General features: G+C 43.6%; 1 long non-coding RNA gene across 1 annotated transcript; it reads right to left on the bottom strand.

Moving 5' to 3' along the window:
* LOC120019667 lies at positions 1 to 1059 on the bottom strand. Its single transcript, XR_005472349.1, has 3 exons — positions 992 to 1059; positions 669 to 883; positions 1 to 479 (listed from the first exon to the last, which is right to left on the bottom strand). It is a non-coding gene; the product is annotated as an uncharacterized LOC120019667 (long non-coding RNA).
* Positions 1060 to 22370: the final 21311 nt, after the last annotated feature.

The following is a 22370-nucleotide window of genomic DNA, read 5'->3' as shown; positions in this document are numbered from 1 at the left end:
AAGTAGAGTTGACATTTCAGATGGTCTTACCTCCCTGATCACAACATTTCAGATGGTCTTACCTCTCTGATCACAACATTTCAGATGGTCTTACCTCCCTGATCACAACATTTCAGATGGTCTTACCTCCCTGATCACAACATTTCAGATGGTCTTACCTCCCTGATCACAACATTTCAGATGGTCTTACCTCCCTGATCACAACATTTCAGATGGTCTTACCTCTCTGATCACAACATTTCTGGGAAGCAACAACACATTCAGGATGGACCTCTTTTTAGGAACAACTGGGGGTTTGTAGAACAACAAGACAAGTGCTCGTATAGGAATGGTGGGAGAGTCTTCATCCTTGACTTCACCATAAGCAGAGAATCCACTGATGTTTATTATGATGTGGGTTTCTGTTATCTCAAGAGGAGGGAGAAACTCTATGTTGTCATCAGTCACATGGGCTACAGACAGGAAGTCACATCCACCACCTGGTAAAGAAAGAGAACATTTAGAGCTGTCTCTGACCAACAAGACAAACATAACAATGCTGAGACTGTAGCAGAAAATAAAATACACAATAATGAGTAAATAAATAAGCAAATAATGAGAATATGATCTTTCAGAAGAGTCCTGAAACATGAAAAGTGAAATTAACCCTTCATGATATTATTACTCACTATTGTAGATCTCACAGTGTGGGAGGTGTAGTTGACAGACAGACCCATTAAGGCATGTAAACTTGAACAGGGGTCCTGCAGGTCTCTTGCCATTCTGGGATAGAAGCCTCCTGTCCCAGTGGACTGTCTTATAGAACACCTCTCCCTCTCCCTCCATCCTAAACACCAGGCCTGTTATACTGCATTGGAACAGACCTGCACGGGGGCACTGGAACCTGTAGAACAAACGATGAAGGATTTCATTTTGTGAGATTTCCTGGATTTAAGGTATTGTCCTTCTTTTATACAAACTACCAATGATAACATTAAATATATAAAATTACCGGTACTCTCCGCTGTTCTCCTGACCATGGATTCCAGGTGTAAATTCATCTGGAGAACTCTAAAATGTAGAAACAATAGATACTGTATTTCAACCAGTAGTGTGAAGAAAAGTTTTTAAATTCAAATGTTCTCTCTTTCTGTCTTTCTCTCAGTCCAGTGAGGGTCTTACCATGTGATGGTGATCCAGGAAGAGAGGAGAATCTAAAGAACCAGATAAATATCAATCATCATGTTTTTCTATACAACTTCAACTTCATCATTGTTCCAGATTAAGATGTTACTGTATAGCTGTTACCCCTTTCTCTTCCCAACTCCTCCTCACCCATCCTCTGGGTGTTCTCCTGGGTGTTCTCCTGGGTGTTCACAGATACCTCTGTGTTGAGACTGTTAGCCATCTTCAGTTGGCTCCCTAGTATGGTTGATAAGTCCATCTCCAGCTTTGGGGTTTTCTAGATTCAAATCAAACAGAATAGATAGAGACATACTTCTATAATAGCAACATGTTCTATGTTAATTTGACCTGTCTTATGTTCTATTGTGAACATGTTGGTCAACATGGCAGCAGTGAGAAGGGCAGGGACAATCAGGCACCTTATGTTTGATGAAGAACGGGGCTCTGCCAGTCAATTGGACACAGTTCTCCTCAAACTTTTCACCCCTAGAAACTAGATCAGGCCAGGATGGTTCCTCACTTGTTCTCCTTTTCTTTCCTGCAGGGGTCATCAAAAAGAGAGAGAAAGAAAGTGTAAAGTGAAAAGAGAGAGAGAGAGTTTAAAGTGTTGTTAGCTGGTTAACATACCAACAGGCTAGTGTAATAGTCAGTTATTAAGAAACAGTCAACAGGCTGTGCGGGATCTTTATGTGAATCTCTATCACTCAATATCCCAGATCTGAGTGTGTAATGATAAATCTATCGTCTGGCTGTGTTACCTCTAGTGTGATCTCTCTCTAACTTCTCTGCCAGATCATCCAGATTACTCTCCCTCAGGATTCTCAGTGTTTTCCTCACAGCTCCCTCAGGGCCGTATCTCTCCACCATCTGATCCACTGTGTCCTGACTGTCAGAGTTCTCCAGCTGACTCTCTGGGATGGGAGGAAAGCCTAACATCCAGCCAATAGTCAGGTGAGACTGAAACGTCTTCAGCTGTTCTTCAGTGAGCTCCTCCAGAGTGGTCAGCAGCAGAGCTGGAACATCCAACATGAAGGGTCTCTAAAAAGGTGACACGATTTATGGAAGGGATAGAAATACTGGCTACTGATATATAGATCATGAACATAAACCCCCCCCCCCCCCACACACACACACACTCTCTCTCATTTCTCTAACAGATCATATTTTCAAATGAGAGGATGTTAGCGTGTTGTACATGTGCACCAGTCCTCTCACCTGTAAGCTGTGCTGTACTGAGGAGGGAAGGAACCTGTAAGGCTTCTCCATGACAACACTGGATTCAAAGACGGCTTGGGAGAAGACAGGACTGGAATCTGGAGTTATGGACAAATAAATTAATTTGTGATAAGGGCCTGAGTGAATATAGGGAATCCCTGGGGGTATACGGGCATGGGGAAAGAGAGAGAGAGAGTTAGCTGGTTAACTTTGATCCTACGTTATAACATTACTAAAACTAAACGTTAACAATCTGGGGTGATCTTTGTGTGAATATAATCCCTATTACTCAACGGCCATGTCCAAATACCCATACTGTCGCTCTAAATAGTAGTCATTTTTTGGTATGCAAAAATTGAATGTTTTATAGTTTGTGAAATTTAGAAAATCAAGTATTCTTTAAATGCCAGGATGTCATACTCATTCATCTAGTAGAATTGATACTTTTGAGGAAGAGAATGGTGATTGTCAACAGCTGATAATCAGATAAGGGGAGGGGCTTTAATTAAATTAACAAATGGCGGGATTCAACGCAATTGTGCATTAGATGACACCTTCACAGTATGAGGAGTAGTATGTTGATATTCCCTGCTTCCTGTATTCGTTGTTACTAACCAGTACGTTCTAAATGGTATGTAGTATGATTAGTACACAGTATGTAGTATTAGGAAGTATTAGGCAAGACAGATTTTGGACACAGCCAATATCTCATCATGGAACCGATCGTGTAATGATAGATCTATCATGTTACTGTGTTACCTCTAGTGTGATCTCTCTCTAACTTCTTCTAATATGTAATGAATGGTTGAGTGCTGTTTAATCTCAATGAGATCACCTGGATAAACACAATAAATAAAAGAGGGGTCTGCTGAATGTTATTATGAAGTCAGTTGAATGTTCTTTCTGGTTAGACCTACACTGAACTGTGATGGTGATGTATAGATTGATGTACATTGTTGTTATATTACCTCTAGTGTAATCTCTCTCTAACTTCACTGCCAGATCATCCAGATTCATCTCCCTCAGGATCTTCAGTGTGTTCCTCACAGCTCCCTCAGGGTCATATCTCTCCATCTGATCCACTGTCTCCTGTCTGTCAGAGTTCTCCAGCTGACTCTCTGGGATGGGATGAAAGCCAAGCAGCTGGACACTAGTCAGGTGAGACTGAAATGTATTCAGCTGTTCTTCGGTGAGCTCCTCCAGAGTGGTCAGCAGCAGAGCTGGAACAGCCAATATTTGGGGTCTCTAAAAAGGTGACAAGATATAAGTAAAGAGATAGAAATACTGACTACTGATATAAAGAACATGAACATAGCCACACACTCATTTATCCAACAGTGCAAGATCATATTTTAAAGCGAGAGGGTGTGTGTGTGTGTGTGTGTGTGTGTGAGAGAGTGAGTAGGGATGCAGCCTGACCCTCACCACTCATAGTTACATGAGATATTAGTTAATTATCTAGACTGTATCATTTCATACTGTAGAACTGACTATGACAGTGAGTACAGGTGATGTAACATATGAGGGTAGAACTGACTATAACAGTGAGTACAGGTGTTTTAACATATGAGGGTAGAACTGACTATAACAGTGAGTACAGGTGTTTTAACATATGAGGGTAGAACTGACTATAACAGTGAGTACAGGTGATGTAACATATGAGGGTAGAACTGACTATGACAGTGAGTACAGGTGATGTAACATATGAGGGTAGAACTGTAGAACTGACTATAACAGTGAGTACAGGTGATGTAACATATGAGGGTAGAACTGTAGAACTGACTATAACAGTGAGTACAGGTGTTTAACATATGAGGGTAGAAGTGGTCCTACACTTCTCTAACCATCCTCTTACCTGTGAGCTGAGCTGTCCTGAACTACCAGATATTGATGACAACAACTCCTTAGACGAGCCAGAGGGAAGGAAGGAGGAGGAGCTGGAGAGAAGGGGATGTATTGAGCCGTAGAGGGGCCTGGTTTGGAAAAATAACTCGTATGAGGAAGTGGCAGTACCTGAGAAAGAGGGAGAAACAGGGGAAATAGAGGGGAAGACAGGAGGGGGGACAGAGAGTCAGTTAGGGTCCTTGTCTACAATCCTACTTCTCTGATCTCTAACTTCTCTGCCAGATCATTCTGGTTCATCTTCCAGATTAGGAAGCTCAGGAAGAGATATACAGTCATGATTAGACAGTCTCATCTGTTTGTGAAATCTTCACTACTGTATTGGTGATTGTATGTATGGAATGTAATGAATGTTGGATTGTTGTTTAATCATAATGGGGTCACCTGGATACATCATGAATAAACATTATAAAAGAGGAGTCTGCTGAATGTTATTATGAAGTCAGTTGAACGTTCTTCCTGGTTAGACCTACACTGAACTGTGATGTATAGATTGATGTATTGCAACTGCTCGGCCTCTGACCGCAAGACACTACAGAGGGTAGTGCGTACGGCCCAGTACATCACTGGGGCCAAGCTTCCTGCCATCCAGGACCTCTATACCAGGCGGTATCAGAGGAAGGCCCTAAAAATTGTCAAAGACTCCAGCCACTCTAGTCATAGACTGTTCTCTCTGCTACCGCACGGCAAGCGGTACCGGAGCGCCAAGTCTAGGTCCAAGAGGCTTCTAAACAGCTTCTACCCCCAAGACATAAGCCTCATGAACAGCTAATCAAATGGCTACATGTACCTATTACCTCAATTACCTCGACCAACCGGTGCCCCCGCACATTGACCCTGTACTTTGTGATAAGAGCCTGAGTGACTATAGGGACTCCCTGGGGGTATGTGTACATGGGGGCTCCCTGAGAGAGAGAGAGAGAAAGAGAGAGGTTAGCTGGTTAACTTTGATCCTAAGTTATAACATTACTAAAACTAAACATTAACAATCTGGGGTGATCTTTGTGTGAATATAATCCCTATTACTCAACGGCCATGTCCAAATACCCATACTGTCGCTCTAAATAGTAGTAATTTTTTGATATGCAAAAATAGAATGTTTTATAGTTTGTGAAATTTAGAAAATCAACTTTGCTTTAAATACCAGGATGTCATTCTCATTCATCTAGTAGAATTTATACTTTTGAGGGAGAGAATGGTGATTGTCAACAGCTGATAATCAGATAAGGGGAGGGGCTTTAACTAAATTAACAAATGGCGGGATTCAACGCAGTTGTGCATTAGATGACACCTTCACAGTATGAGGAGTAGTATGTTGATATTCCCTGCTTCCTGCATTCGTTGTTACTAACCAGTACGTTCTAAATGGTATGTGGTATGATTAGTACACAGTATGTAGTATTAGGAAGTATTAGGCAAGACATATTTTGGACACAGCCAATATCCCATCATGGAACCGATCGTGTAATGATAGATCTATCATGTTACTGTGTTACCTCTAGTGTGATCTCTCTCTAACTTCTTCTAATATGTAATGAATGGTTGAGTGCTGTTTAATCTCAATGAGATCACCTGGATAAACACAATAAATAAAAGAGGGGTCTGCTGAATGTTATTATGAAGTCAGTTGAATGTTCTTTCTGGTTAGACCTACACTGAACTGTGATGGTGATGTATAGATTGATGTACATTGTTGTTATATTACCTCTAGTGTAATCTCTCTCTAACTTCACTGCCAGATCATCCAGATTCATCTCCCTCAGGATCTTCAGTGTGTTCCTCACAGCTCCCTCATGGTCATATCTCTCCACCATCTGATCCACTGTCTCCTGTCTGTCAGAGTTCTTCAGCTGTCTCTCTGGGATGGGATGAAAGCCAAGCAGCTGGACACTAGTCAGGTGAGACTGAAATGTATTCAGCTGTTCTTCAGTGAGCTCCTCCAGAGTGGTCAGTAGCAGAGCTGGAACAGACAACGTTCTCTAAAACAACAAAGATAAGAGTGTGGAAGGAATAGAAAACCTGACAACTGATATAAAATAAAGAACCTAAATATAAAAATATTGTTAAGACGTACTAGAATCTTTCTACTGGTCTCTCAATATCACATCCTCATATCATCATGAAATAGATTACATTAGGAACTTTAACAAACACACACAAAGTATGTGCCTGTGATCTACAGTTGAAGTTGGAAGTTTACATACACTTACATTGGAGTCATTAAAACTTGTTTTTCAACCACTCCACAAATTTCTTGTTAACAAACTATAGTTTTGGCAAGTTGGTTAGGACATCTACTTTGTGCATGACACAAGTAATTTTTCCAACAATTGTTTACAGACAGATTATTTCACTGTATCACAATTCCAGTGGGTCAGAAGTTTACATACACTAAGTTGACTGTGCCTTTAAACAGCTTGGAAAATTAGAAGCTTCTGATAGGCTAATTGACATAATTTGAGTCAATTGGAGGTGTACCTGTGGATGTAAACTCAGCAAAAAAAGAAACGTCCTCACTGTCAACTGTGTTTATTTTCAGCAAACTTAAGATGTGTAAATATTTGCATGAACATAACAAGATTCAACAACTGAGACATAAACTGAACAAGTTCTACAGACATGTGACTAACAGAAATGGAATAATGAGTCCCTGAACAAAGGGGGTCAAAATCAAAAGTAACAGTCAGTTTCTGGTGTGGCCACCAGCTGCATTAAGTACTGCAGTGCATCTCCTCCTCATGGACTGCACCAGATTTGCCAGTTCTTTCTGTGAGATGTTACCCCAGTCTTCCACCAAGGCACCTGCAAGTTCCCGGACATTTCTAGGGGGGAATGGCCCTAGCTCTCACCATCCGATCCAACAGGTCCCAGACATGCTCAATGGGATTGAGATCCGGGCTCTTCGCTGGCCATGGCAGAACACTGACATTCCTGTCTTGCAGGAAATCGCACATAGAACGAGCAGGATGGGTGGTGGCATTGTCATGCTGGAGGGTTATGTCAGGATGAGCCTGCAGGAAGGGTACCACATGAGGGAGGAGGATGTCTTCCCTGTAACGCACAGCGTTGCGATTGCCTGCAATGACAACAAGCTCAGTCCGATGATGCTGTGAAACACCGCCCCAGACCATGACGGACCTCGATCCCGCTCCAGAGTACAGGCCTCGGTGTAACGCTCATTCCTTCGACGATAAACGCGAATCCGTCCATCACCCCTGGTGAGACAAATCCGCGACTAGTCAGTGAAGAGCACTTTTTGCCAGTCCTGTCTGGTCCAGCGACGATGGGTTTGTGTCCATAGGCGACGTTGTTGCCAGTGATGTCTGGTGAGAACCTGCCTTACAACAGGCCTACAAGCCCTCAGTCCAGCCTCTCTCAGCCTATTGCGGACAGTCTGAGCACTGATGGAGATATCGTGCGTTCCTGGTGTAACTCGGGCAGTTGTTGCCATCCTGTACCTGTCCCGCAGGTGTGATGTTCGGATGTACCGATCCTGTGCAGGTGTTGAAACACGTGGTCTGCCACTGCGAGGACGATCAGCTGTCCATCCTGTCTCCCTGTAGCGCTGTCTTAGGCGTCTCACAGTACGGACATGGCAATTTATTGCCCTGGCCACATCTGGAGTCCTCATGCCTCCTTGCAGCATGCCTAAGGCACGTTCATGCAGATGAGCAGGGACCCTGGGCATCTTTCTTTTGGTGTTTTTTCCAGTCAGTAGAAATGCTTCTTTAGTGTCCTAAGTTTTCATAACTGTGACCTTAATTGCCTACCGTCTGCAAGCTGTTAGTGTCTTAACGACTGTTCCACAGGTGCATGTTCATTAATTGTTTATGGTTCATTGAACAAGCATGGGGAACAGTGTTTAAAACCTTTACAAAGAGGATCTGTGAACTTATTTGGATTTTTACGAATTATCTTTGAAAGACAGGGTTCTGAAAAAGGGACGTTTCTTTTTTTGCGTTTATTTCAAGGCCTACCTTCAAACTCAGTGCCTCTTTGCTTGACATTTCCAAACGCCTGAAGGTACCACGTTCATCTGTACAAAAAATAGTATGCAAGTATAAACACCATGGGACCATGCAGCCGTCATACCACTCAGGAAGGAGACGCGTTCTGTCTCCTAGAGATGAACGTACTTTGGTGCGAAAAGTGCAAATCAATCCCGGAACAACAGCAAAGGACCTTGTGAAGATGCTGGAGGAAACAAGTACAAAAGTATCTATATCCACAGTAAAACGAGTCCTATATCGACATAACCTGAAAGGCCTCTCATCAAGGAAGAAGCCACTGCTCCAAAACCGTCATAAAAAAAGCCAGACTACAGTTTGCAACTGCACATTGCGACAAAGATCGTACTTTTTGGAGAAATGTCCTCTGGTCTGATGAAACAAAAATAGAGCTGTTTGGCCATAATGACCATCCTTATGTTTGGAGGAAAAAGGGGAGGCTTGCAAGCCGAAGAACACCATCCCAACCGTGAAGCACGGGGGTGGCAGCATCATGTTGTGGGAGTGCTTTGCTGCAGGAGGGACTGGTGCACTTCACAAAATAGATGGCATCATGAGGGAGGAACATTATGTGGATATATTGAAGCAACATCTCAAGACATCAGTCAGGAAGTTAAAGCTTGGTCGCAAATGGGTCTTCCAAATGGACAATGACCGAAAAGCATACTTCCAAAGTTGTGGCAAATGGCTTAAGGACAACAAAGTCAAGGTATTGGAGTGGCCATCACAAAGCCCTGACCTCAATCCTATAGAAAATCTGTGGGCAGAACTGAAAAAGCGTGTGCGAGCAAGGAGGCCTACAAACCTGACTCAGTTACACCAGCTCTGTCAAGAGGAATGGGCCAAAATTCACCCAACTTATTGTGGGAAGCTTGTGGAAGGCAACCTGAAACGTTTGACCCAAGTTAAACAATTTAAAGGCAATGCTACAAAATACTAATTGAGTATGTAAACTTCTGACTCACTGGGAATGTGATGAAATAAATAAATCATTCTCTCTACTATTATTCTGACATTTCACATTCTTAAAATAAAGTGGTGATCCTAACTAACCTAAAACAAGACATTTTTACTAGGATTAAATGTCAGTAATTGTGAAAGATTGAGTTTAAATGTATTTGGCTAAGGTGTATGTAAACTTCCGACTTCAACTGTATATGTGGTTTGATCACAATGACATTTGACCTCTCAGACATGACCACTATTGTTACCTTCATGAACCTCTGATAATCCTCCAGACTAGAGATCTCAGTCTCCAGATCAAGCTCCTCCTCAGACAGGGTCAAACTGGACACAGGAAACAGTCACACACTGCTCTGTTCCCCTACACCACCACCACATGCTGTGGTCACTTCACTGTTGTTGAATTCATTTCACTCAGTTCATGCGGATGATATAATAAAATATGTTATAGTAGAGTTGTTAATATTAGACTAATTTAATGTTATGATCTTCACTCACCCTCTAGAAGAGGTGCCGGGGAGAGTGGCAGACTGCTTATAGATGTTGAACTCTGCCTGCTACACACACACACACACACTAGACTGCAGTGTCTTCAGAGAATACTGTGATCTACTGTATGTGGTTTGATCACATTGACTTAGGACATAGCCACTAGTCTTACCTTTCCCACATCCAGCACCTCCAGGTTCCCCTCCAGACTAGAGATCACAGTCTCCAGACTACGACACTTCTCTCCAGACGGGGTCAACCTGGACACAGGAAACAGTCACTCACTCTTCTGTTCCCCTACACCACCACCACATGCTGTGGTCACTACACTGTTCTGTTCCCCTACACCACCACCACATGCTGTGGTCACTACACTGTTCTGTTCCCCTACACCACCACCACATGCTGTGGTCACTACACTGTTCTGTTCCCCTACACCACCACCACATGCTGTGGTCACTACACTGTTCTGTTCCCCTACACCACCACCACATGCTGTGGTCACTACACTGTTCTGTTCCCCTACACCACCACCACATGCTGTGGTCACTACACTGTTCTGTTCCCTACACCACCACCACATGCTGTGGTCACTACACTGTTCTGTTCCCCTACACCACCACCACATGCTGTGGTCACTACACTGTTCTGTTCCCCTACACCACCACCACATGCTGTGGTCACTACACTGTTCTGTTCCCCTACACCACCACCACATGCTGTGGTCACTACACTGTTCTGTTCCCCTACACCACCACCACATGCTGTGGTCACTACACTGTTCTGTTCCCCTACACCACCACCACATGCTGTGGTCACTACACTGTTCTGTTCCCCTACACCACCACCACATGCTGTGGTCACTACACTGTTCTGTTCCCTACACCACCACCACATGCTGTGGTCACTACACTGTTCTGTTCCCTACACCACCACCACATGCTGTGGTCAATACACTGTTCTGTTCCCTACACCACCACCACATGCTGTGGTCACTACACTGTTCTGTTCCCCTACACCACCACCACATGCTGTGGTCACTACACTGTTCCCCTACACCACCACCACCACATGCTGTGGTCACTACACTGTTCCCCTACACCACCACCACCACATGCTGTGGTCACTACACTGTTCCCCTACACCACCACCACCACATGCTGTGGTCACTACACTGTTCTGTTCCCCTACAGCACCACCACATGCTGTGGTCACTACACTGTTCTGTTCCCCTACAGCACCACCACATGCTGTGGTCACCACACTGTTCTGTCCCCCTACACCACCACCACATGCTGTGGTCACTACACTGTTCTGTTCCCCTACACCACCACCACCACATGCTGTGGTCACTACACTGTTCTGTTCCCCTACACCACCACCACATGCTGTGGTCACTACACTGTTCCCCTACACCACCACCACCACATGCTGTGGTCACTACACTGTTCCCCTACACCACCACCACCACATGCTGTGGTCACTACACTGTTCTGTTCCCCTACAGCACCACCACATGCTGTGGTCACTACACTGTTCTGTTCCCCTACAGCACCACCACATGCTGTGGTCACCACACTGTTCTGTCCCCCTACACCACCACCACATGCTGTGGTCACTACACTGTTCTGTTCCCCTACACCACCACCACCACATGCTGTGGTCACTACACTGTTCTGTTCCCCTACACCACCACCACCACATGCTGTGGTCACTACACTGTTCTGTTCCCCTACACCACCACCACCACATGCTGTGGTCACTACACTGTTCTGTTCCCCTACACCACCACCACCACATGCTGTGGTCACTACACTGTTCTGTTCCCCTACACCACCACCACCACATGCTGTGGTCACTACACTGTTCTGTTCCCTACACCACCACCACATGCTGTGGTCACTACACTGTTCTGTTCCCCTACACCACCACCACATGCTGTGGTCACTACACTGTTCTGTTCCCCTACACCACATGCTGTGGTCACTACACTGTTCTGTTCCCCTACACCACCACCACATGCTGTGGTCACTACACTGTTCTGTTCCCCTACACCACCACCACCACATGCTGTGGTCACTACACTGTTCTGTTCCCCTACACCACCACCACCACATGCTGTGGTCACTACACTGTTCTGTTCCCCTACACCACCACCACATGCTGTGGTCACTACACTGTTCTGTTCCCCTACACCACCACCACATGCTGTGGTCACTACACTGTTCTGTTCCCCTACACCACCACCACCACATGCTGTGGTCACTACACTGTTCCCCTACACCACCACCACATGCTGTGGTCACTACACTGTTCTGTTCCCCTACACCACCACCACATGCTGTGGTCACTACACTGTTCTGTTCCCCTACACCACCACCACATGCTGTGGTCACTACACTGTTCTGTTCCCTACACCACCACCACATGCTGTGGTCACTACACTGTTCTGTTCCCCTACACCACCACCACATACTGTGGTCACTACACTGTTCTGTTCCCCTACACCACCACCACATGCTGTGGTCACTACACTGTTCTGTTCCCCTACACCACCACCACATGTTGTGGTCACTACACTGCTCTGTTCCCCTACACCACCACCACATGCTGTGGTCACTACACTGTTCTGTTCCCCTACACCACCACCACATGCTGTGGTCACTACACTGTTCTGTTCCCCTACACCACCACCACATGCTGTGGTCACTACACTGTTCTGTTCCCCTACACCACCACTACATGCTGTGGTCACTTCACTGTTCTACATTCATTTCAGTCAGTTTATGAGGATGATGTAATAGAGGTATAGAAGAGATGTTAGAGGGTCAATTCACCACTTTTAAAGTTGATTATCTCTCCAGCACCAGAAGATTCATATATTCAATGTTACCAGTGACTATAGCAAATCAATCAAATGTATTTTAAAAAGTCCTTTTTATATCAGCAGTTGTCACAAAGTGCTTACACAGAAACCCAGCCTAAAACCCAAAACAGCAAGCAATGCAGATGTAGACGCATTGTGGCTCGGAAGAAACTCTCTAGAAAGGCAGGAACCTAGGAAGAAACCAGTGGAGGCTGCGGAGGGGAGGATGGCTCATAAATGGTATCAACCACATGGATACCACATCTTAGATATGATATGACCTAACTAAAATAATAAAGAAAACAAAGATAACTAAGGCCAGGGCGTGACAAAGCATTTAACAATTGATTTAGAATATTGAACTTAAACCCTGTACGAATCCTGGATCTTGGAGATCTCGGAAAATGCACTGTAAATTTAACTATGCCTATGTAATATTTAAAGGAGCTCAGTTTATGCAGAAATCCAGCACTACTGAGTGGACAGCACCGAATTCTATAGAATTCTACAGTGGACAGGGAGACAGTCTACTCATAGCCTTATTTATTTGTTTACTAATGGTCAAAGTTTGAGTCCTTTTTTTATTTGAATGTTCTCTTGTTGCCTTTTCTACATAGAGTAGAAAAGTTTGACTTTTGTTGCATTTAGGGGAGTTTAACGTCTTATTCAGGGGAGCTGAGGCCCCCCCTGGCTCCCTGTAATTCACACCTTGGACTAGTATACTCTATGTCCACTCTAAGGGGTGTCCCTGGCTGTACCAGGTAGATAATATACTCTATGTCCACTCATATCCACTCTGAGGGGTGACCCTGGCTGTACCAGGTAGAGAATAGATAATATACTATATGTCCACTCACATTCCAGAAGAGGTGTTGGGGAGTTCGCTGGAAGGCTCTTCACTCTCCTCCCCTGCTGGCTTCCTTTCCTTCTCAGAGGCAGCTACCTCCTACACGCACACACAACTTTATGGATGAAACAGTCATTGTTGAGAACACTGTCTGCTGTCATGTCTCTTGCCAACATCTCTCGATTGAGATGGTATGCGATTGAAATCGAAAAAGTTGACCAAGTACAACATATTTCAGCTTTATTCAGTCCTTCGAATGGCGTGCAAAGTACTAGTGTAACAGTATAACTTTAGACCGTCCCCTCGCCCCAACCCGGGCGCGAACCAGGGACCCTCTGCACACATCAACAACTGACACCCACGAAGCGTCGTTACCCATCGCTCCACAAAAGCCGCGGCCCTTGCAGAGCAAGGGGCAACACTACTTCTAGGTTTCAGAGCAAGTGACGTAACTGATTGAAATGCTAGTAGCGCGTACCCGCTAACTAGCTAGCCATTTCACATCCGTTACACTAGCAATGAATTCATAGGATATTACTATGAATTCATAGCTAGATTATAACCTAGCAATTTTAATGTAGGCCTATGAACTATTACATCACATGTCGTTGCATTTCCTCATGCAAGTCACTTTTCCCCATTACTTTGATCCAGTCACTCGCACTTCCGTGTTGCTCTAAATGAAATATGAAATGGATACAATTTAGCCGACTGTACTGTTTATTAAAAACTAACTTTTCCCGGGATATTTACATATAAATATAATATCCATAAAAGAACTGCATACTCAGTTTTCCGTCAAACTATTTTCTTACCCTGAATCGGTCCATTTTCAGACACTACAGGCGCAGCCAGCCGACTGGTAAATAATTAAGCCTGATAGTAGAACGCTAAAGTTTCCTTCGTTTTTCAGCCGCCCAGCCCATCCTGTGGTGCAACCGCCCTATAGTCACCTGCAAGCACCAGAGAAACACCTGCGGTGACACACCACTTCCCATTCATTTCAATTGAAGAGAAGGGCAGAGAACGGCGGACCTTCGGTCGGTGCTAAGGTGGCGTGAGAGGCTGTGAAAAAGATAAACATTTCCCAACATTATGCAAATCACCCACGGCGACCGGTGAGTAATTACCAATCATATCGAGTGGTTCCCATGAGGAATTTGACGCTATGCGACCCAAGGCTGGAGACTTTCTTCAACAAAGATGGCTGACAAAAATACTAGGATGGAAGCAAATGTAGGTGATTATAACGTCGTAACGAATCATGCAGAAAAATGTACAGTTGACAGTAATGTTAGTTAACGTAGAGACAGACGATTATGCATATTTTTTAATCATAAAGTTAATTTACGAAAATCGTGATTTAGCTAGCTAGCTAACATTAGCCAGCTAACGTTAGCTGACTAGCTTAATGGGTGTTGTGACATGAGTATGACATTGTAATTCTGGTTGTTTAATGTTTTAGGGACTCCTGAAACCAGCAAACCAGGCAGTGGTCTTGTGAAACAGTTGTTGTAAATAATCTAAATAGCTATTTACTGCAAATTGAATGTGCAATTGTGTAAGCTTGCCTTGCTGATATTTTCCATGCTATGCAGAGAGATAAAATAACGTAGCTAGCTATTTTCTTGCTTATTGTCCAGTGGAGGATAAAATTACCTGTATGCCTATGGATGTGTAGCTAGCTTTCTAGCCGATCTGTGTATGGACCCAAACGTTTGGTATACATATTAATTCAGAACCTAGCTATGGACCTCAGCTATCATAGCCAGTTGTATCAACTTCCAAACAGTCTGAATGACATTAATGAAGCCTATGTATTGAGTAGAATATAATATAACTTTGTGCCTGCCAAGGATGCAAGTCGTATACATGTAGTTATTACAATGCATGAGATCCCCACATTGTAGTCTGTACATTTTAATATATTCACTGATCATGTACTCTACCTTGGCAAATAAAGGTACAGTTCAGGTATGAATGTCTTAGATTATTTTTCAGTCATATCCAATACCAGGAGTATCAAATTCCAGTCTTTGAATGATGCTGTGTCTGCATGTATGTATTACAAGTATACACTTGCAACAGTGTTTACCAATCTTGGTCCTGGGACATGGTTACACGTTGTAACTAATAGACTAGAAACAGGATTTAACTAGTTAGTCTGATCTGTAATTCATATATACAGAAATATATATATATTTTTAAACAGTACACTACACATGTAAATACTGTAAAACCGGTTCATCTCAATATCTAAATGCCCTTCGTCTGCATTGATCTGATAAACACAGGATAGGTGTAGTATTTCATCAAATGAGACTTAATTTCAACCAGTAGAGAATATGAAATGCTTTATTGAAAGAAGTTCATTATCTAAGTGTTATAAATACATGCATTATAAATACAAGTTTAGTCTGTATTTCAATGCACATCTGTTGTGCATTATAAAAACAGAGGAAGAAGTTGTCGAGAGAGGTGTAAAAGACAAAGAGAAAGAGGTAAGAACAGAGGAGCAGGGAAAACAGCATATGATTAATGAATCCCAGTGCTACCCAAATATTCTCTCAGTTCATCACAATTACATAACCTTCGGGCTTACTAGAGACACTTATCTTAAAAGCAGGTGAGGTGGCGATGATGGGACTGGGGTTGGCATCCTCTCACATGAAATCATATCTGCAGGTGAGAGACAGATGGAGAGAGAGAAATAGAATAAGAAATAAAAACAAGGCTTAAATATGCTAACAATCTTAGTCATAATAATCAGGAGGTGAAATGCAAAACTGACCTTGGATCATTAACTCTGGGACTACTGCATCTCTATCTGTATTTCAATGTAAAGCATCTCTTTAATAATACTTCCTGTTGACCTAACCAACTGAGCTCTCACCTCTGATCATGCTGTGCCCTCTATGTAGCCAGTTCAGATGCGGGAGGGGTTCACCGACACAGCTGATATAACCTGGAGGATTTAGGGAGAAGAGGAGAGAGGGATGAAGTGAAGGAGAGAGACTTATTGAGAAAATAATGTAGTTAAAGAGACTGTGTTCAACAGGAATCTGTATGTGGCCTCACCTGTATGTGGCTGCAGAGTACTCTATGCTGAAAAACATGCACAGACAGACGAAGACAAACAATATAGCGTAGATATAGAAATAATGAAGTGTCTTACTATTCTCCATGGTTGGCCCTCTTGCCTATTCTTTGAAGGTGGAAGGAGTCACAGTTAAACAACTGAGCCTGCTTACTGCACAACATAGTCCATCAATCAGATTGATACATGAGTGTGTAGGTGTGGGTTATAGGGTGTCTAATTGTTAATTGTTTTTCAATATGGGTGACTTAAAATAGCTTGTTTTGTTTTTTTACACACATCACATCCTTACCTAAACAGCACCCTCACCTGAGAAGTAGAAATCGAAGGGAGAGAAACTGGGAATTGAATAACTGCAGGTAACAGCTAAGTAAATGGAAGAATACTCTTCTTGCAATATGGATGGCTCTTAAAAGAGCCTTTGGTTGTGCATAGTGTAGTCTATGGTGTTGCCAGGGAACAGCACCCTCTTCAAAGGAAGAGGTGAAGATCTCCCGCACACGGATTGCCTCTTGCTGCGTTTTTGGACCCCATCCTTGAAACATCCTGCAGAGCAGCAGACTCCTCCTCTGGCACACGGCGGTGAGCTGCAGATCCCCTCCTGGTCCTCGTGTCCATCCTCATGAAGTTATGCAGGACACAGGTAGCCTTCACACACCTGAATTCCTCCAGGAGGCAGTCCCAGATGGCCCTGGTCACCCAACCTTGCAGTGCCCTACACGGTAACTGTATGCAATCGTTTTGAAGGAACCTCCAGGTACAAGGTATCTGTAGGAATATGGAAGATAATGTCATTAGACTTTTACATCACCAGGTCATTGTGGATTACTAAAGTATAATATCCCTGATAACAAATCATGATAACATTGGATTGATAGATGCATGTGCACACTGATGTTCATGTGTAGCATGTGACAATAGCAGGATCATATCAAGGATAGCATCACAAGTTAATATATAAATACCACGTGAAGCTTGATGAGTTGATCATTTGAATCAGCTGTGTATTGCTAAGGCAAAGACAAAAATGTGCACCACTTTGAGTCCCCAGGACCAGAACTGAGAACCTCTACTCTTCATTGGGACTTTTTCATCTGCAGACAGGCTTTCACAGCTCTCTGTATCTGAGGACTGAAAACCTCATAAGAAACAGACTTCATTATACTAAAATTTGACCGCACTGAATATTATGTTACTATTATCTCCGTCCTCACTTCTAGGGAATGGAACTACACACTACCTGCCCTATCCAGAATAGCCTACTCTCTCACTTTGACAGTTGGGGCTGCTATCCTTTCACTCTCCTCCATGACTGTTAGCTAGCTACCTACAAATGCATTAGGAGTGTTTTTTTTTTAAAGTGATAAATACATCAAGGTAGCTAGCTATTATGAAGTTAGTTAGCTGGTGATATTTAATTCACTTAGCTAGCTATCTATACAGTATGTAAAGTTGGCTAGATAGTGAACCACATTAGCAGCTCATTTTATTAGCCTAGCTAATACAACATCGTTTATTTAACATTTTCGAAATGTATTCACTTCCGTAGGTTCTCCCAGCCATGTGGATGATAGGAAACAGGGCAGCAAAGTGTGTGTCACCAGCGCGTTTTAGGGCATATTACTATTTACCTGTGAATACATTCATGGAATGGAGAATGGATTGAACTATGTACCCATTTAATAACCAGACCTTCATACAAACTTGCTATGCTGAATTCTTGATGCACAATCGAACGTGCTGCCAGCACGCCCACAAGCGAGCCATTCTGGGCGGCCTAACGTCGTGCACAAATTGATTTTGTCTCCCCACACCAAACACGTTCACGACACGCAGGTTAAAATATAAAAACAAACTTTGAACCAATGGGGACAGGTTGGAAAGCATTAAACATTTATGGCAATTTAGCTAGATAGCTTGCAGTTGCTAGCTAATGTGTCCTATTTAGCTAGCTAGCTAATTTGTAATTTGTGTTGAGTTGTTATTTTACCTGAAATGCACAAGGTCCTCTACTCCAACAATTAATCCACACATAAACCGGTCAACCGACTCGTTTCTAATCATCTCTCCTCCTTCCAGGCTTTTTCTTCTTTTGACTTTATATTGCGATTGGCAACTAACCAATGAGGAGATGGGAGAGGCAGAACTTGCAGCGCGATCAGCGTCACAAATAGAACAGACTTCTATTTTATTGCTTGGCAACGCAGACGCTCGTTGGCATGCGCGAGCAGTGTGGGTGCAATAATTGAATAACATGTCTAAATATATTTTGCGACGCTCGCGGTGTAGTCGGCATGTAAGCCATTCTTAATTGACGGCTAGTGTACACGAGCAGTCAGTTATCTGGTAGTGCGTCGCCCTCTTGTGGACAAACTGACACCAAACCAAAATAGGTGAGAGAGAGAAGCCATTCTTGTCTTATCCAGCAATAAAGTCGATACAACGTCTCTGATATTATCTTGTTCTTTATGATTCCAGTTGAATCACAGGTTGTATTTGTAATTAAATAACATTCGGACTCCTTCATTGCCTTTGTGGGATTTATTTAAGAAAGCATGAAAATATACTGTATGTTAATAATTTTATGCCTGTCTGTCTGGTACTGGATGTAGGAGTAGGGTTGCAAAATTCCGGGAACTTTCAATAAATTCCCTGGTTTTCCAGACGATTCCGGATGTCCTGCTTTTTCCCTCCTGATTCCGGGAATACTCCAATAGGATTTCGTGAAAACCAGGGAATTTATTGAAAGTTCCAGCAGTTTTGCAACCCTATCCTTGTCTCTAGGGCACCCTGGTGGTTCAGCAGGAAATTACAATGCCTCCGCTCTCCCTCCGCTGTCCCTCCACCCGCTCCCCGTCCACCCGCTGTCTCTCCCACCACTCTCCCTCCTCTCTCCCTCCACTCTCCCTCCTCTCTCCCTCCACTCTCCCTCCACTCTCCCTCTGCTGTCCCTCCGCTGTCCCTCCTCTCTCCCTCCGCTGTCCCTCCTCTCTCCCTCCGCTGTCCCTCCTCTCTCCCGCCACCCGCTCCCCCTCCACCCGCTCTCCCTCCACCCGCTGTCCCTCCTCTCTCCCTCTGGTGTCCCTCCTCTCTCCCTCCTCTCTCCCTCCGCTGTCCCTCCTCTCTCCCTCCGCTGTCCCTCCTCAGGAAATTACAATGTAATGTGTGATGGGGAAGATGTGGAGCCATGGGCATGTGATGCTGTGAAGGAGAGAGAGAGAGCGAGAGAGTCAGCCTAAAAAATGTAATGCATGTTAGATAGAAATTAATACAGTAGAGTAAACTCACTGTGCAATTAATAGATGTTGTCATATTATAATAAGACACGTCAATTCAAACATGTTGTCAAATAAAAATGTGTTCTTAACTGACTGAAGAGGAGAGACGTGGAGAGGAGACTCACATGAATGTGAAACGTGAAGGTGAGAGATGGAGGTGTCCTGATGGTGAGATGATCCATGGAATCGTCAACAGGCTGGAATGATGAGGACGATGAAGGCAGCAGGAGGGAGCTTGACCTTTCACTCCAGAAAAAACTATTTTTGACTACAAACAACACACACAGGGTGAGTAGACTACAGAAGATAGACACACACAATGAGTCTGCAGGTATCTTTCTTCATTGCTTCACCTCATGTCAAAAGTATTTTACATATGCCTATTCTGCATCACTTGCTTGTACACACATATGCAGGACTTTTACTCTGACGTTACGTGAAATGATGAAGTCTGTATAACAATACATTTCCTGTGGATATTTTGTCTGGACAACTAGCAGAGATGAGAGTTTATTACAAAGGAAAATAGTATACCGAAACTCGTTTCAGCCCAGCTTAAACTAAAAAAGGAATCAGGTGCTCGACTGAGGGACTTGAAATCCCCAAAAACATGCATCCTGTTTGTATGTCCCATCAATAAATCTCTCAGATCTACCCAGCAACAGAATGCTCCTTTTTCTTTAATCTCCTGGATAGTCACCAGTTGACGTATCCTGAGGCAAGGAATGTTTTTGGAGAGTTTATACAATACTCTGACTTTTCAGAGGACTTTGGGGATGGCAATGATTGTGCAGGCTACTGTATATATCACCAGAGCAGTATGTGGATAGTGTGAACCCAATCATCCCCTCCCCTCCTCACCGGGACCAGTAAATCTTCATCCTTTGTGATGCCAGTGTCTTTCCTGCCCGATGCCGGTCAGTCCCAGACTCTAGAACTTCCAGTTTCTTCTCTCTCTCTTCATCATTACCAGTGTCTGATGAGTCTCTCCACCATCTTGTTGCTGTGATAGATACTGCTAAAGAAGTGAAGAGAGATAATGGTATATTTTTCATATGACATTGTCCCGTTCCTCTACAATCATCTTTTTAAATCATGTCGTCTTTGTTTGAAGGAAAGTTTGACACATTTTCTTAAGTTTTACTTCTTCTGTGTCTGTAATCTCTCTCTAACTTCTCTGCTACATCATGTCGGTTCATCCTTCTAAGGATCATCAGTGGGATCCCCATAGCTCTCTCAGGGCTGTAGTTGTCCACCATCTGATCCAATGTGATCTGTCTGTCAGCGTTCTCCAACTGGCTCTCAGTCAGGCAGCTGGACACTAGTCAGGTATGTCTGAAACATCTTCAGCTGTTCTTCAGTGAGCGTGAGCCCCTCCAGAGTGGCCAGCAGCAGAGTTGATGTATTGCCAACATGCTTACCCCTTACTAACTGAACTGACTTTGTTGTTGACTGATTCACATTTAGACAGCGCTGGAACCGGTGGACATGAAGTATTATTACAGACGTATGGAAGTAGGATTTATACAGGATCACGTGTCATCTGTCAGAATTCTACTTGACATTTTCAGCTCAGAAACAGTCATCGTCAGTTTTCCTTTAAAATGGTTCTTACCATCGAAGGGTGCATTTTTGGACACCGTGAATCTATGTGCAGCCAGCCGACTGGAACATAATGAAGCCTGCTAGCACAGAGCTTCAGTTATCAGGAGCCCATCTCATCCCATCCCAGCCCACCTCATCCCATCCCAGCCCATCTCATCCCATCTCGGCCCATCTCATCCCATCTCATCCCAGCCCAGCCCATCTCATCCCATTGCGTATTCTCCCTTGTTCTCTGGTAGTGTGTCACCCTCTTGTGGACAAACTGACACCAAACCAAAATAGAAGTGAATGTCTAGAGTAGTGTTTCACAGTCCTGGGCATCCCAAGGGTTGCACCTTCTGTTTTTTGCCCGAGCACAACACAGCTGATTCAAACAATCAACTTAACATTAAGCTATATTTTAATCAGCTGTGTAGTGCCAGGGCAAAAACCAAAAGGTGCACCCCTTGGGATGCCCAGGACCGAGTTTGGGAAACACAACTCTATAGCAGTGAGTGTTTCCTAATCCAGGTCCTCCTGGGGAAAGTGGCACATTAACAAACCTGATTCAAATAATCAAAGGCTTAATGTTGAGTTGATTAGTTGAAGCAGTTGTGTAGTGATTGGGCAAAAACAGAAATGTGAACCGTCTGGGTCCCCAGGACCAGGATGAACAAACACTGGTCTAGAGATCACGGTCTGACATTCTAGCGATGAAGTCGATATAAACATCTCTGATATGGTCTTGTTCTTTATGTTTCCAGCTGTATCACAGGTTGTATTTGTAATTAAACAATATTCTGACTCCTTTAGTGGCTTTGTAGGATTTATTTAAATATACACCACTATTCAAAAGTTTGGGGTCACTTAGAAATGTCCTTGTTTTTGAAAGATACATTTTTATCCATTAAAATAACATCAAATTGATCAGAAATACAGTGTACACATTGTTAATGTT

Source organism: Salvelinus namaycush, chromosome 2, assembly GCF_016432855.1.
Source record: "Salvelinus namaycush isolate Seneca chromosome 2, SaNama_1.0, whole genome shotgun sequence".
In the NCBI taxonomy this organism is placed as follows: domain Eukaryota; kingdom Metazoa; phylum Chordata; class Actinopteri; order Salmoniformes; family Salmonidae; genus Salvelinus; species Salvelinus namaycush.
Note: the sequence above shows the minus strand (reverse complement) of the source record. Positions and strands in the feature narration are given on the sequence as shown.